Below are 15,579 nucleotides of genomic sequence, written 5' to 3'. Positions count from 1 at the left end.
ATTCCATCCTGATTGACTAAGGTTGACTTCCAAAGTTTGCAGGATAGGTCCGTTTTGAACAAAATGTATGAAATCATGAACGCGGCGTGCGATTTCCGTGAAAATTTGCACGCACATTCCCACTAGGCCGAGGAAGAAATGCCACCCTTTTCACATTGGCCTATTATAGCGCCACCAGGAGGCCACAATAACTTACCTGACCTGGCGGAGACCTGTGCTCCGAGGAGCACTTTTTCTAGTTTGACTTTGTTTTCAAGTTTGAATAGGTAAAAAGTACCCTTTACACATTTCTTTATTGGAACGAGGCTTCATGATATCCTCAGAAATAGCCATTTTAACGCAACAAAATTATTGTCTCCGCCAGGCCGAAAGGCATGGCGAGAGAGTATGTTTTACCCCCTGTCCGTCCGTGTGTGTGTGTGTGTGTGTGTGTGTGTGTGTGTGTGTGTGTGTGTCCGTCCTTCTGTCTGCGACCAGCTAATCTCCGCCGGCGCCACCGTTGGCCCGGTCGCTGTGAAACTGTGCACACACACTCCCTGGATACCACAGCAGAACCTCTGCCCCAAATTTTTCAGATCAGCCCGTCATAGCGCTACCATGAGGCCGACTTTTGCAAAATACATTTTTTGCTATTACTCCTACAGATTTTGTCCAAAAAACATGCAAATCGGTACACAGTATCTCCATAGCCATGTGATCAACACGGATCTGTCCGATTTCCCATATTCCATCCTCATTGGCTAAGGTTGGCTTCCAAAGTTTGCAGGATTGGTCCGTTTTGAACAAATTGCCTCAAATCATGAACGCAGCGTGCGATTTCCGTGAAAATTTGCACGCACATTCCCACTAGGCCGCGGAAGAAATGCCCCCCTTTTCACATTGCCCTGTTATAGCGCCACCAGCAGGTCTACTTTAGCAAAACACATTTTTGCAACAAAATGCCTCAAATCATGAATGCATGCACATTCCCACTAAGCCGAGGAAGAAATGGCACCCTTTTCACATTGGCCTATTATAGCGCCACCAGGAGGCCACAATAACGTACCTGACCTGGCGGAGACCTGTGCTCCGAGGAGCACTTTTTCTAGTTTATCATCATTTTAATTAATTCTGATGGTCTCAAAAAGAAAAAGTGACACTTGTGGTGTTAGGGTCCGAAATGACCCGGCAAAGAAGTGTGGCTCAATTCCCCCCCAAATTGTCAATATTCAATGTTTACATGTTTGAGAGTGAGAGAGACTTGTTCTCAATTAGCATTTGCTATCAGGAGTAAAATAAAGTTTGATTTTATGAAAAATAAATGACTTTTTACCTTCTATGGTATACGGGTCATTTCGGACCCTAACACCACTAGTGTCACTATTTTTGATAATTTTAACATTTTTTTAAGTTAAAAAACTAAAACATTTTTTTTTTTTTTGGAAGTGTGTTCTAATTATTATTCTTAATTATTCTATTATAGCTAGATAACATCATTATCCATTGCCTTCATTATAGGAAATTTAATGAGTGAATTTTAACATTTTATATTTTCAATAGAAAACAAAATATATTGAAAGATGAAACCCTAGCCCTAACCCAACATAATATTTAAAAAGTGTTTACATGGATATGAATGCATTACAAGTCAGCTATGAGGTGGGAGAAAAAAAATAATGAAAATACTTATTTTTTGAGTATTTTGGGCTGATTTAAATCACGGGTCAAAATTGACCCGCTAACACCACAAGTGGATGCAGTTTTCTAACACAATGCAAGGGGCAAGAGGTGAGCACCAGGCGTGTGCCACATGCCATCCACCTTGCCAAGACACACACAAGAGTCATCATGAGGTGTGATAACACTGACGTCATTGTGTTGCTCCTGTATTATGCAAGTTGCAGCATTGCTCAGCTTACGCCCTAATGCACAAAGGCCATACTGTACAAAAAAAGAGAGGTTTGTGCCAATCAATACATTCTGCCATCCCTCGACGAGCTGTGATGCGATGAGCAGTTTGTTTCATAAATGGAAAAACAAACTTCAGAAGCACTTGGAGGAACTGAAAGGCCTACTGTAAGTCACTGGTTTGACAACAAATCTTGAAAGAGTCATTGCCTGTAGCCAGATAGTACACACTCATTTTGTAGGGGTTGAGTGAACCACTCTGGATGAGTTGAGGTATGCACTGAGCCTACTGGCAGCCACCTCAGACATGCCTGTCTCTCAGCTGACCCCAACTGAAGATTTAATTAGACAGCAGGTAAGAGCCAAGGTAATAAACTGCTGTTTGGTGCCACAGCCATCTCAAAACAAAAAACACTATATGCATTAAATTAATAATGTTAATAGACCATGCATATTACATTCTCTTTGGTACATATATATATATGAAATCTTTGGTTGATTGGTCTCTTTACTTTAATAATAGACACATATATGCATATCTTTTTCATTTTTTCCGCATCCAATTAATCAGTGTTTAAGTGTACACATTTGATTAAATGATTGATGAAATATTTGATTTATTGTATGCAACAATTGTCTATGAACAAACATTCAGTCCAGATTTGGTGACATTCTGTTATTTCAAGGCAAACTCTGTCCATTTTGTAGAAGCCTACATTTTTGGTTGCAAACATCAACCAAATAAACTATTTTATATAAATTTTTAAATACTAGATTTTCAGGCAGCGGCCTTCAAATCCAGTTCTATATTGCGCTGATCAGAGCAATGGTCACAGAGTTACGGTAATTTGCCCTAACATGGCCCCCTGTAGTGACTGCAGACCCCTGAACAGTGTTTGTGTCAAGTTTGGTTCAGATTGGAGCAGCAGAGTGCCTTTAGCCCCTGGGGGGCCCTAACATGGCCCACTGGAGTGACTATTGTCATGGCAGACCTCTGAACAGTGTTTGTGCCAAGTTTGGTGCAGGTTGGAGCAACAGTAAGGCCCCTGATGTGGCTATGCTGATGGCAGAAGCCTGACAAGTGTTTGTGCCAATTTTTGTGCGGATCGGAGCAACGGTGCGCCTCACAGGTCTGCATGTTATGTTTGTGACATCCAGCGTCCAGCGTCCACCGTCTACCCACCCTCTAGGAAATGTTAATATTGGAGGATTTGTATACAACCATCCATTTCAAAGACTAGACATATCCAAGTTATGAAAATAACATGGTTGTGCTTTGTTCTACCTCGGGTATTGGTATTGGAAGTCTTTCATGAAACCCAAAGTGCTGTACACCAAAACAAAGAAAAACAAAACAATGCAATAGCATGCCCTAATAATAATACTTACTGTACTGTATTACTAAGTATACTTGCTCTCTTTCTCTCTCACTAAATTAGAGACAGAGGAAATCTACCAGCTTTGTCCCTTTGTTAAAAATAGAAAATGTGAGATTACTCCATAGAAGTTATCGTTTGGTAGCATAATTAGTTTGCTATACATCTCCTGATTCTCCTCTCAGCTTCTTCCTCAAGTAGGAATCCGTAACAGCCCGTACAAATGCATGAATGCATAAAAATCTTGAAATTCACTTCCTCACTCGGAGAAAATCTGATTAACCCAACATGCACATGAAAGCAGTCTCATACAGTCTGGCTCCTGCTACGGTTGGCTAGTTAATAGACTGGCAAGATGCTTATCCTGACCTATATGGCCTGGAGGTACGACGCTGCGATTACAAATTCAATAAGTTACAAAGTTGTAGTTGATGGATTTGAAGAACATTAGAGAATTGAGGTCCTTGACATGCATGCACAAGAAATATAACTAAATTAGTTGCAGACAGACACACTCACGCATACAGACAAAAACATTTGAACGCAATACTCTCCGTCTCCCTGGCAGAGAAAAAAACTAAGAATACTGCGATATACTGTAGAGTAAAGTCACAAAGCTGTACTTCTATTAAAAGTTTGGGTGAATTAGGAATCATGAATACACAAGTAACACAACCAGGAAATGTGTTTATGTACATACCAGCTTTGTCAAGATTTCATAAACAGCTGCATTGATTTCCTTCTCATGCCTTGAAAAAACAGGACCTGTCACTTCAGTGCATTCTGAAAGGAAATGGATAAACATATGTATACCAGAATTACTGTAACTCTGTATCAGAGTTACTATTGTGTGTACATAAAAAGTAAAAATGTATACTGTATATTTCACATCTGCTAAATGAATTACATGTATAAAAATTGTCCAAATTAGAAAATATGTAAAAAAAAATATATGTTGTAAATACGTATTAAGATATATTTTAGATATATTTTGGCCATTAACATGCTGTATACTGTACCGTATTTCTACCATATACTGTATGTCCAAAATATGTTTTTACCATGTTTTCTATATTTTAAATTTGACTTAAAAAAATGCATATAAAATAATATATCTGAGTAAGAATGTAAATTCACGTTTAAACTGAGGCCTCTTATTGGGATCCTGGTCCCAGCATGTCTTCATGAGGTCAATCAGCTCTTCTAATCCATCTGCTCTCTTCTGATCAACCTTGTCAAGACGGGGTCTGTCTCCCCGAATAATCCTGAAGGCCAACACGAAACGATCCACCCCTACATAAAATACAAGAAACATAATCGGTGTGTGTGTGTGTGTGTGTGTGTGTGTGTGTGTGTGTGTGTGTGTGTGTGTGTGTGTGTGTGCGTGCGTGCGTGTGCGGGTGCGGGTGTGGGTGTGGGTGTGGGTGTGTGTGTGTGTGTGTGTGTGTGTGTAGGCCGGGAAAGGGCTAGAATTCAGGTTGGTGCCTATGATTTGAGATTTAGATGAAATTTAATGTAAGAGTTAATAAGATTATAATTATATACAAAAATTATTAGACCCATTTGCTCCCATGGGGGATATTCAGTTTTCAGCTTCACCCAGCTGATTCCTGCCAGACCGGAGTGCAGGGGGGGAACAGTTAGGGGTTATATTTAAAAACTACATTTGCAATTGACTCATTACTGTGATTAAGATTATTATAGTTTATTTTACAGTACAGCACAAAGAAAGCATGTCGACTGTGGGATGTGAAACTTCCTCTGCTATCCTACATTTGACCTTGTGAGAGATACAATTAGCCTGATTATCAGCCTGAAGCTGCATGGCAGAAAGTGGGCGGGGTCTATGGTTTGGAACCAGGCTAAGATACAATCTCATCCAGAACAACTCAAGTTCAAGCTCTGTTCTCCAATACTAGTGTTGAGTACATATTATATGTATACTGTATGTGTGCATATGTATATTCAAACGTAATTACAAATAATTCACCTGGATATGGCTTCTCTCCGGTAAAAATGGTCCAGAGAAGTATACCGTAGCTAAAGGGAGGAAAAGGTTGAACAAAATTTACAATTTGCAATTACAGTACAATTTAGGCATTTAGCAGATGCTCTTATCCAGAGTGACTTACAAGTGCGAAATCGGAATAAGTATAGTAAGCGTGAGCTCTAGTTAATAAAGAAGGTAAATAGTTGTTTGATATCGTTTCATAAACGAAAGCCATTTGATGACTCTCAATAGGGTTGCAGAGTGTCAGAACATTTCCAAGGGAAGTTAAACTCTGGAATTTGGAGAATTTGGGAATTATGCACAATTTCAACATAACAACGAAATGATGTGGAAGTACACAGTTTATAACTTATTCATACTTTCTGCTAGTTTTTGTTAGCTAGCAGTATTACCATGTGGGTTTTACTTTAGCTTGATTGAACATGATAATTCATAAGACCATGTGAGTGTTCACTGTTTTCAAAGTACTTTCCCCATTGAATTAACTTGCTAGCTAGCTACAGTACCGTAACTCACCACATGGCACATTTCACATTTAATGTTATGACAAATTAATGGATTTATTTGGCAAAAAGTTAATGGATGGATTTTCCAATTTCGATGATCCATCTGTGTAATTTTTAAATGTAATTTCCATGTATATAGCCTGAGCAAAAATTCCTTCAAGAGTGTACCTGTAAATATCATAAGAGCGAACACGTTTGTATGAGGGTTTATAAGCCTCTGGAGGGGTGTAGGCTACAGTGCCTCCTTCATCGTCTTCGTCACTGGTGTTCAAAACACTGGCAGTCACCGTAGACAAGCCAAAATCTGATATCTATAGAAAAATAAAATATTGTATTAATTATTTTATTTAAGCAGACAGACAGTTAGGGTAAAGGCGTGGCAATCTGCAACACGGCCTGAGATGAGCCCTTGCAGTTATATTGTCCTGGCATTAATTGATAGTTATTTGCAGGGAGGACTTGCAACACAGAACAAACTAGAAAAAGTGCTCCCCGGAGCACAGGTTTCCGCCAGGTCAGGTAGGTTATTGTGGGCCAGCATTGTTCAGAATGCGCCAATCAGGATGGAATATGAAAAATCAGACAGATTTGTCTTGATCACATGACTATAGAGATAATGTGTACCGATTTGCGTGATGTTTGGACAAAATCTGTAGGAGTAATATAAAAAAATGTTTTAAAAAATCGGCCTCCTGGTGGCGCTATAACAGGCCGATCTGAAACATTTGGGGCAGAGGTTCTGCTCTGGCATCCAGGGAGTACTGTATGTGTTCACAGTCAGTTTCGCTTTGAAACTGACTGTAACATAGTCTCGGCCACGCCTTTGGCCACTAGGTCCAATAACAGTGTGGCTACCATTCAATTTGTAGTGAGGTGCAGCTCAACCCGTGCAAACCATTTCATTGGTAGAGCAAACGGGGTGCTCCCTGCTTAATTTGAATACAAAACTGAGATGAATGGATACAGTATATATACCTTAGCATTTAAGTAGGCATCCAGTAGTACATTGCCTGGTTTCAGGTCCGAGTGTACAAGTGGTGACTTCTTACTGTGGAGGAAGTCCATGGCCATGGCCACCTGGTGGGCCAGGCGGAAAGCCAGGGGCCAGTGTAGGGGCTCAGACAGGGCCTGCTGGAGGGACAGCAGGGAGCCCCTATCCATCAGCTCCATGACTATACCCTGCATCTCGGAAGAGACGAAGCCTGGGGGACAGCCCCGATACATCCCATAAACCATGGGCACATACTGGTTAGGGGCAGAGTCCATGTGATCAGCCTCTCGCCCCAGGGTGGAACATGAGGTACCAGAGCTGCGGTATGGCAGGGGTCAGTTTAGGAGAAGAGAGACAGCATTTAGAACCAAGTTACCAAGTTTAGGACTGAAGATTAGAGTGGATCAACCTAATTCGTAATTGCAGATAAAATCCACATCATAATGATTTAGCATTTTCATCATACCCATCATCACCATGAAGCAGTTTAATGGCCACTTCAAATTTCCAGTCCTTGTGTTTGGCCCTAAAGACGCTTCCAAAGCCCCCTGAGCCGAGTCTTTTCCAGTTCTCCAGGCTTTCATCACCAATTGTCTCTCTACCAGATTGTGCCATCTCTTGTCATAGGACATGGAAACATGACAATGAAAGATTCAAACATAGAGGGCACCATAAGCATGACATTTTGTCCTTAATAAAGCAACACATTTTCACGTATGTTTAAAGTATTTGTCTGCTGACACTGCATGAATACTTCCTTTGTACATAGTACTGGAATACGCAACACAAATATTAAATAATTAAACCAGAAGTTGTATTACCTTGATGCTGGTTGTACAGGGACACAAGACTCATTGGGCTTCATGCAACAACAGTCTCTTACATTTCTTTTATATGTTCTATTAAGAGAAAACATAAGAGAAGTCAACTCCATCTGCTCTTACCCAGGTGTGCTGAACAATGAATCCCACTTGATCATAATCTGGAAGGGCATGGCAGATTGACTGTTATTAGGATAGGTAACGCTATAAACACTACATAAGGTTTCTGTGCCGTGTACACAGACTCTGGCACATGCCCAAGAAATGGAGAGATCACAACCAAATAAAAGGCAGAAGAACTTCAGCACTGTTGAATACACTTAAAATATATATATTTAAAATATTTGACGTTTTTTACTTTTATTTAAAAAGAAACAGCATTACACAAAATAATTTCACCCATTCTTTTATTTGTACCTGGCTCAAACTTGTGACGGGACAGAAGTTGAATTTCAGTACTTGGCATTACAGGGACTCAGCAATGGCAAAACGTTAACAATTGGGATGCTGTAAAAGCTGTGTCAAAATTTATCACACAAGCGATGCGGCGTGACTTTTTAAACGTTTTGCCTAGTACTTAAAAATCAGGATGCATGATACTGTACCAATGTTTTGAAAAGGTAAATAATGGCTGACATGTTTCTTATCGATAATACTTTAGCTCCTTGCACACATATATCACAATTTTAAAGGTACTTACCATGTCATTAATGTGTTATTAAGTATAATATGATCCTCGGATTACGTTCAGTTGGCAGAAACTTGTAGCTCTCATTCCACTTTGTTGACTCATTGACTGAGAGTTCAAGTTCACGTTTATTTTACTGCTGGTCATAAATCATTGGGTGATTTATGTGTGTGTGTGTGTGTGTGTGTGTGTGTGTGTGTGTGTGTGTGTGTGTGTGTGTGTGTGTGTGTGTGTGTGTGTGTGTGTGTGTGTGTGTGTGTGTGTGTGTGTGTGTGTGTGTACAGCCAGTGGAGCACATACACTTGAGATGCTGAGGTCACGTTTCTAGCAAATCTCACGAGACTCAAGATGGCTATGGAAACACTATAGAACCATAACAGTTTAACAATATACTATATTTTTCATTACACCCAGTAGTATTATTATCTTGTTAAATTGTATTTCTGTTGATAGTTAGCACAGTCTTGCAGCTTTCTGCTTATACCTATATGAGTGAGTGACAAATAAATCACTCTTGATTCTTCATGACTGTCTACACCCTCCTTAGCTTTGCTTATCAACCAGAAATAATGTAAAATACATACAAACAACATTGTATGAATAGTTTTTGAACCTGTCACAATATGCTGTGAAATCCAGATGGTTGGTTTATAAAAAAATCACATGTCTGAACATGAACCCTAGCATTACTATTCTGGGGCAAACATTCAGCGAAAATAACAGATCCAAAAGCTCACAATGCGCCTCGTTGAAATGCGTTGTAAGCTTAATCGGCGAAGATATATGTTGTAGCTATTTAGTAATCTACCGTCAGTGGCTGTAGATTGTGGCTGTGGAGCTGCACTTTCCATGTGGCAGTATCTGAAATAGTCTGTGGGTGGGATGACTGCGATCTTTGATGATTCTGCAAGCTGACATAACGTCCATTGTATAAGTCTTGGATGGAGGGAATGTTCACACCCACTTATGCGCTTGGCTGTCCCTGACCTTTTGCATTGCTTTGTGGTTAAGGTCAGTGCAGTTCCCATACCAGGCGGTGATGCAGCCAATCAGGATGCTCTCGTGGTACCTCTGTTGAAGACCCACAAAACCTTGGGGCCATACCTAATTTCTTCAGTAGCCTGAGATAGTATAGGTGTTGTGCCTTCCGCACCACTTGTTTGTTGTGTATGTCCCACATTAGGTACGTTTCTTAGTGTGCCAAGGAATTTAAGTCGTTGATCCTCGCCACTGTGGCAACACCTATGTAGATGGTCTGTGCTTTCTGCCTGACTTTCTGTAGTCGATGATCAGCTCTTTGGCCTTGTCAACTTTGAGAGCCAGGTTGTTCTCCTGAGACACCATTGTGTCATGTTCTCCACTTCCCTCCTGTAGGCTGGCTCATCATCATTAGTGATCAGGCCACTGTCATGTCGTCAGCGAACTTGACCACTACGTTGCAGCTGTGCATGGCCAGGGAGTGTACAGGGAGTGTACAGGGAGTGTACAGGGAGTAGAGAAGGGGGATCAGGCCTCAGGACACAGTGCATGGGGGGTTCCGTAGTTGAGGGTCAGGGGGCAGAGTTTTTAGAGCCCATCCTCACCACCTGTTGTCTTCTTGAAAGAAAGTCCAGCCTCCAGCAGCACATTTTTATGGCCCGTGTGGATTGTGTTTTATCCCTGCTTCTGGTCAGACTGAATTAAATACATGCATTTCCTTTTGGTAAATGTAGACTGTCTGATATACAAGTTTGATAATATCTCATTAATAATATGTAATTATATATATCCCCATTCTAGATTTTCAATTCTTTTTTTAAAGTAAAAAATAATCTCAAGTAGCAGATCAGCTATTTACTTTATTTGTCATAATTATGAAGGAAGTATATAAGGCTTACGTGGTTAAGAAAATGCGCAGTAATTATGAAAATGTCCTCCCGCCCCGGTTTTATTTTTTTAAACTGAACCAGCTGTTACATACATACAGTACTGCATGGCATTCTCCACATCATCCTTCAATTTGTGACTAGAACACACTTTCTCTAACCCAGGGGTCTTAAACGTCTTGCAGGTCAAGGACCCCTTAGCTGAGAGAGATGAAGCAGGGACCCCCTCTAGATATTATAAAATTGTGTTGCAGATTAAACTTTTTCATTTATTTCATAGATAGCATCATAGACTTGTTTGACAGCACTATCATCAGTGTTGTGTAAATGTATGTTTTTTATTTGTTTGTTTACACATGATATTTTCTATTAATATGTTGGGTTCATCAACAGGTAGTTTCAGACAATTAACCACATAGAGTAACCTTCAATACTTAGTAAAAATTCACTCAGGCTCTGTACTTGGTCTGCTCTTTTCCCCTCTACACCAAACCTCCTCCCCCAAAATAGCTCTCAACCTTACATAATACAGCTCTAAAGCAGACAAACCTGGTGACCTAGATAAAGCCACTGACACTTTTGGTAATGTTTCCATTCTGTTCTCATTTGATGTATACATCCTCAATTACTTTAGTCTTTTAAAGACTGATCATGAAACAAAACTATTATGCTATGTGAGTACATTTAGTTTACATACCTTTAAGCTATATGGACATTTGACCTCAGATTTTTTTCTCTTGTTTCTGAATACATTGGGATCTTCAGGTCAGGCTTTAATCTCAGGTTGATTATGATTAACAAACAAATAACAAACACCTGCTCTCTCGATGATATAATTGGATTAGGTCATTTTCCAACCGCTAGAGGGTGACAGAAATCGCAACACATTTGTAAAAGAAAATAAGTCCCTAAGGACAAATTGTGCATAAAGACACATAACTTGACTTCATTACTGGCAGCTCAAAGCATCTGAGCTTTTCTACACACCTGGGCCTACATTTTGTTGAAATTTGCAAAGTTGCAACATATATAAAAGATTTGATTTTAAATCATGAAAAAAAAAAATGTTTTACTTTAGACAGTTGTAGTGCTACCACCAGGACTATTAGAGCTCCACAATGCCAGTTGAGGAAGTGTTTTGGCATCTGTGTGGAAATATTTGTTTATTTACATGCATGGCAAGGCTGCTTGTTTATCTCTCATATCCCTGTACAGCAATGGTCAGGACGGGAAGTTTTAGGACTGGTCTGGACCTATTTACAGAGTTTTGTTGATGACTTTCATACTGTACATTGAGTTGGCAGTGCCTGGTATCAAACCCAGAACCTTGTGGCATGCAGCTAAGCATAAAGAAGGCATTACAAGGGTCATTCCAGAATTGGAGGACATTTGGGCTTTCAAATTTTTGAAAAATTAACCTTCTATTTGACACATTTCTGTTATATATTCATCAATAATAGGTACTAAACTATCAAAAGCTTGATTGGCTCAGCTCAGGCATCAAAGATATTTTTTTTATTACATGTTTTATTTATTGTTTGCTATACCTGGCGCAACCCTGTTACCAACACTCAGGAACCTGCAAAAAGTGCATTAATGTATTTTTTTAATATAATTCCTTTACCATTAGGTTAAAGAAGTAACATTCTCTCCGAATAAACATTAGATTTCAGATATGAATTTATTTCAATTAGTTTAAGCAACTTTTGAAATCTATCTTGCACAACTTTTCAATTGTGGCATGTTTCACTTTACTAATTTAAGTATTAATTTTCAAATATTTGCTCTAACCCATTATGCATATAATTACTTAAACTCTTTAAAGGACAATAGGTCAAACCCTTATGCGTTGAGAAAGACATTTATGTTAATATTTGATTAAAATGTTAATGGTAACAGGGTTGAAATTACAGTAACAGGGTTGAATAGCTACATTAATTCTGATTATAGATTATTTTCTACTTGACAAATAAATGCTCAAGACCACCTAATTAGTCTTTTAATAACTTTTAATAACAGAAAATGTAATATTATTTGAATAACTTCAAATGTTTCACATGAGGATGGTTGGTAGGTAGTGTGGAAATGGAAAATGGACCAGGATGCAGCAGAGCTGTGTACCTGATCACCAGCTAACTTGAGGGAAGACTCTAACTAAGTAGTTCCACTTAGACACAGGATTGATCACACCTCAATTAGACCTAACCTGTCAAGCCTATTAAGTTAAAGGACATAACCATTTACCATAACCATGTGTACAATGCAGACAATAACACATACTGTGTTAATGTTAATAAATTAACAAAGTATTTCCTTCTGTGAAATTAATAATACAACCAGAAAATCAATATAACCAGGAAATCACATAACAACTTAAGGGGGATGAACACTCCTTCTTAAATGGTTATGTCCAGGAATTTAAGTCTGTAGACAAAGAATAGTGAAAGTGAATAGTGAAAACATGAGCAAGAGGAATCCGAACCTTCCCCTTGCAAACATTACACAATCAATGACCTCATACCTGAATATGAATGTGATTACATGTTTGGAATTTTGGGACTGGAGAAATGAGCCTCCATGATATTTTTCACCCCTTCTCCCTTTGGCTCACACATAACCTTGAAAAATAATAAGGTTTTTCTTACCACAAAAATGCTTAATAGTGAACTGGTATGGTTGGAGGGCTATAGACTATGCCTGGAGGATGCAGGCATTCTGATGTTGCATCGAGCTAGTGCATCCACCTTAGGGCTCAGTGGTCAGTCAGCAGCTTGAACTCCCTCCCCAGCAAGTAGTAGCGTAGTAGTAGTAGAATGATGACCTCTCCAATCTCGTCCTTGGTACGACTGCCTGGACGCATCCATCACTTGTACAGCCCCTTCAGTCAGATCTCTCTGACAGTCTCCTCTGCTGGAACAATGGTGCTGCAGAACCTCTGTCGATAAGTCTCTTCAGTAGCATTGTATTTGTTTGGTACTGCTGTTTTGATAGCTTCATATGACTCTGACTGTTGTTGTTCATCCATGCCAGCATATGCTTCAAGGGCCCGTCTGGTCAATAAAGTGACAACCAGGGCAACCCATTTTCCCTGCCTCCACCCCCATGCACTCAAACTGCACAGAGAAGCTCTCAGCATCCTCACCTTCTCTGATGTCTGGGATTCTCAGTTCTGAAACATGAGAGGCTGGAGTTCGGTTAGGTGGATTATCAGGTCTCTGATCCAGTGGCATGGGCTGTCGTGATGTCTCTGTGTCCATTGCACCAGAAGCTGTTTGGACTTGGTTACGGCCAGAACAAGATTTATTCAGTCCGTTTAGAACGACACATAAAGTTCCTCATCTCTTCCATGAAGCTAGTATCAACAGGTGGTGCCATTGGAGTACTCACTGTAGCCTCTTTTGGTCGCACCACTGGTCCTTAATCACTTGGTTTGGCGGCTACCAGAGAACAGTCAGATCGGGAACAGAGATGACAACCCCTTTAACTGGAGGCCCCAACTCCATGCTCCCCTCACGCCAAACACTTTCTTGACTCCCCAGTTCAACTGGGTTCAGCCTGGTAGCTCAGCCTCTTCCACGACCACCTGGCATCATGGTCTACTTCACAGTTGTCAAATTCATAAAGGCATACCATCCCACCACTGCCACCAAACAACTATAACTCATTTTGACTACATGGTTAAAATAAAATGAAGCAATATAGTCTGTAAAATTCAATAATGTTTAAAATACGTAGATTAACCTAAATTATAGTTTAGATTATGTAATGTTTTTAATTTAACCATAAATAATAGTGTTTTAATTCTATTAATGCAACCCTGTTAATGTTGTACAACCCTGTTACTCTAATCACAGTAACCGGGCTGCAAGTAACAGGATTGCAAATCTATGCTAATGTTAGCTTTTTCTCAGGAATAGAAGCTAGCTGTTTAGATAGCTGTTAGGATTTACCAAGAGGACAAACTCACATAAGTAAATAAGTACAGATTTTTTTGTCAAGTATTTATCTTATTCTGGAAATATGCATAACAGGGTTGCGCGAGGTAGGTTGAGACATTCAAGCAAGGCTGACAATGTTATAAAAATATGAATAATAGAAGAGAGCAGATACCTTTGCTCTACCCATGCTGTTAGGAAAGTGTTTGATGATGTCACTTCTAGTGTGTCATGTGACTCACACTTTTCTTCTTCTTTTACCATGCTAAAAAGGTTAAGGTAACAGGGTTGCATGCAAGTTGTGGGACACAGGTTCCTTGCATAATAATACTTATTTAAAATATTATGTTAATTAAAAAATATGTTTGCACATCTACAAGAGACATCTATGAACAAAATAATGCAAAAGAAAGTAGATTTAGATGTCATTTTAACAGTTTTATCTGAGATTCAATTTGGTCACCAAGGGGGTGGGACAAGAGAAAAGTAGCATTTTAGGGGTACTACAGACTTATTTGGTATTTTTTTTAAATATGTTCAAACATTTTTTTCTCCATGTTGATTTAGATTTGGTCTCAGGACAAGTCAAAGTTACACGACAACTGCATTATTTAGTATTTTGTAAATGGATTATTTGACATTTCTTGGGTGGGACGTAAAATGTCCTCCAATTCTGGAATGACCCACAACTAAAATACATTTTTAATTCAACTGTATTTAGTTGACTCAAATCTTATGACATTTAGTCAACTAAAACTAGACTAAAAGTAAAACATTTCAGATTACTAAAATATGACAAAAACGTAATTGAATTTTAATCAAGACTGACTAAATAAAACATTTCTGTCAAAATTAACACATTTCCCACATTCATCAAACCATGAAATTAGTGACACATGTGTGCATGAAGTCAGTTCAATAACTCAGCATGTTCAGGGCCGTAGCAGCGACAGCAAACACCTCCCACTACTAGACCATTTACTGTCTCTGCTGGACATTATGTTTGACTTGACCAGAATCAACAAAAAGCTAAAAATGCAATATTCCAATATATTCCAAATATTTTACTTTTTTCCCCAAGATCTTTTGAAAATAGCAGATCTACAAGCTCAAAAGTGAGCTTGTAGATTTGTATAGTTCAAATGGTAAAACTGATTTTAATGCTACATTAACTCATTTTGCTGGGGAGTGGACCCCTTGTGTGTGTGATCACTGATCATGTGACCTAGTCACTTCTTTTGGGCTTGTTTTCGTAGACCTGTCTGCTTGTTTATCTCCCAAAATCTGCCAACACTGGTCTACTCCATGATTGGATCATGTCGACAGAAGCCTGCATGCAGCACACTTCAAATGAAGTTGAACTTTTATTGGCTTCGGCAAGTCAATAAGAACAAAATGACATCATTGCGGAGCAAACAAACAAACACAGTGCCTTGACAAAGGTCAGCTCGCTACTTCTAGCACCTGCAAGGTTTTCTAACTAGCCGAACATCACTGCA

This window comes from Gymnoscopelus braueri, assembly GCF_963280865.1.
Source record: "Gymnoscopelus braueri genome assembly, chromosome: 18".
NCBI lineage: Eukaryota > Metazoa > Chordata > Actinopteri > Myctophiformes > Myctophidae > Gymnoscopelus > Gymnoscopelus braueri.
Note: the sequence above shows the minus strand (reverse complement) of the source record.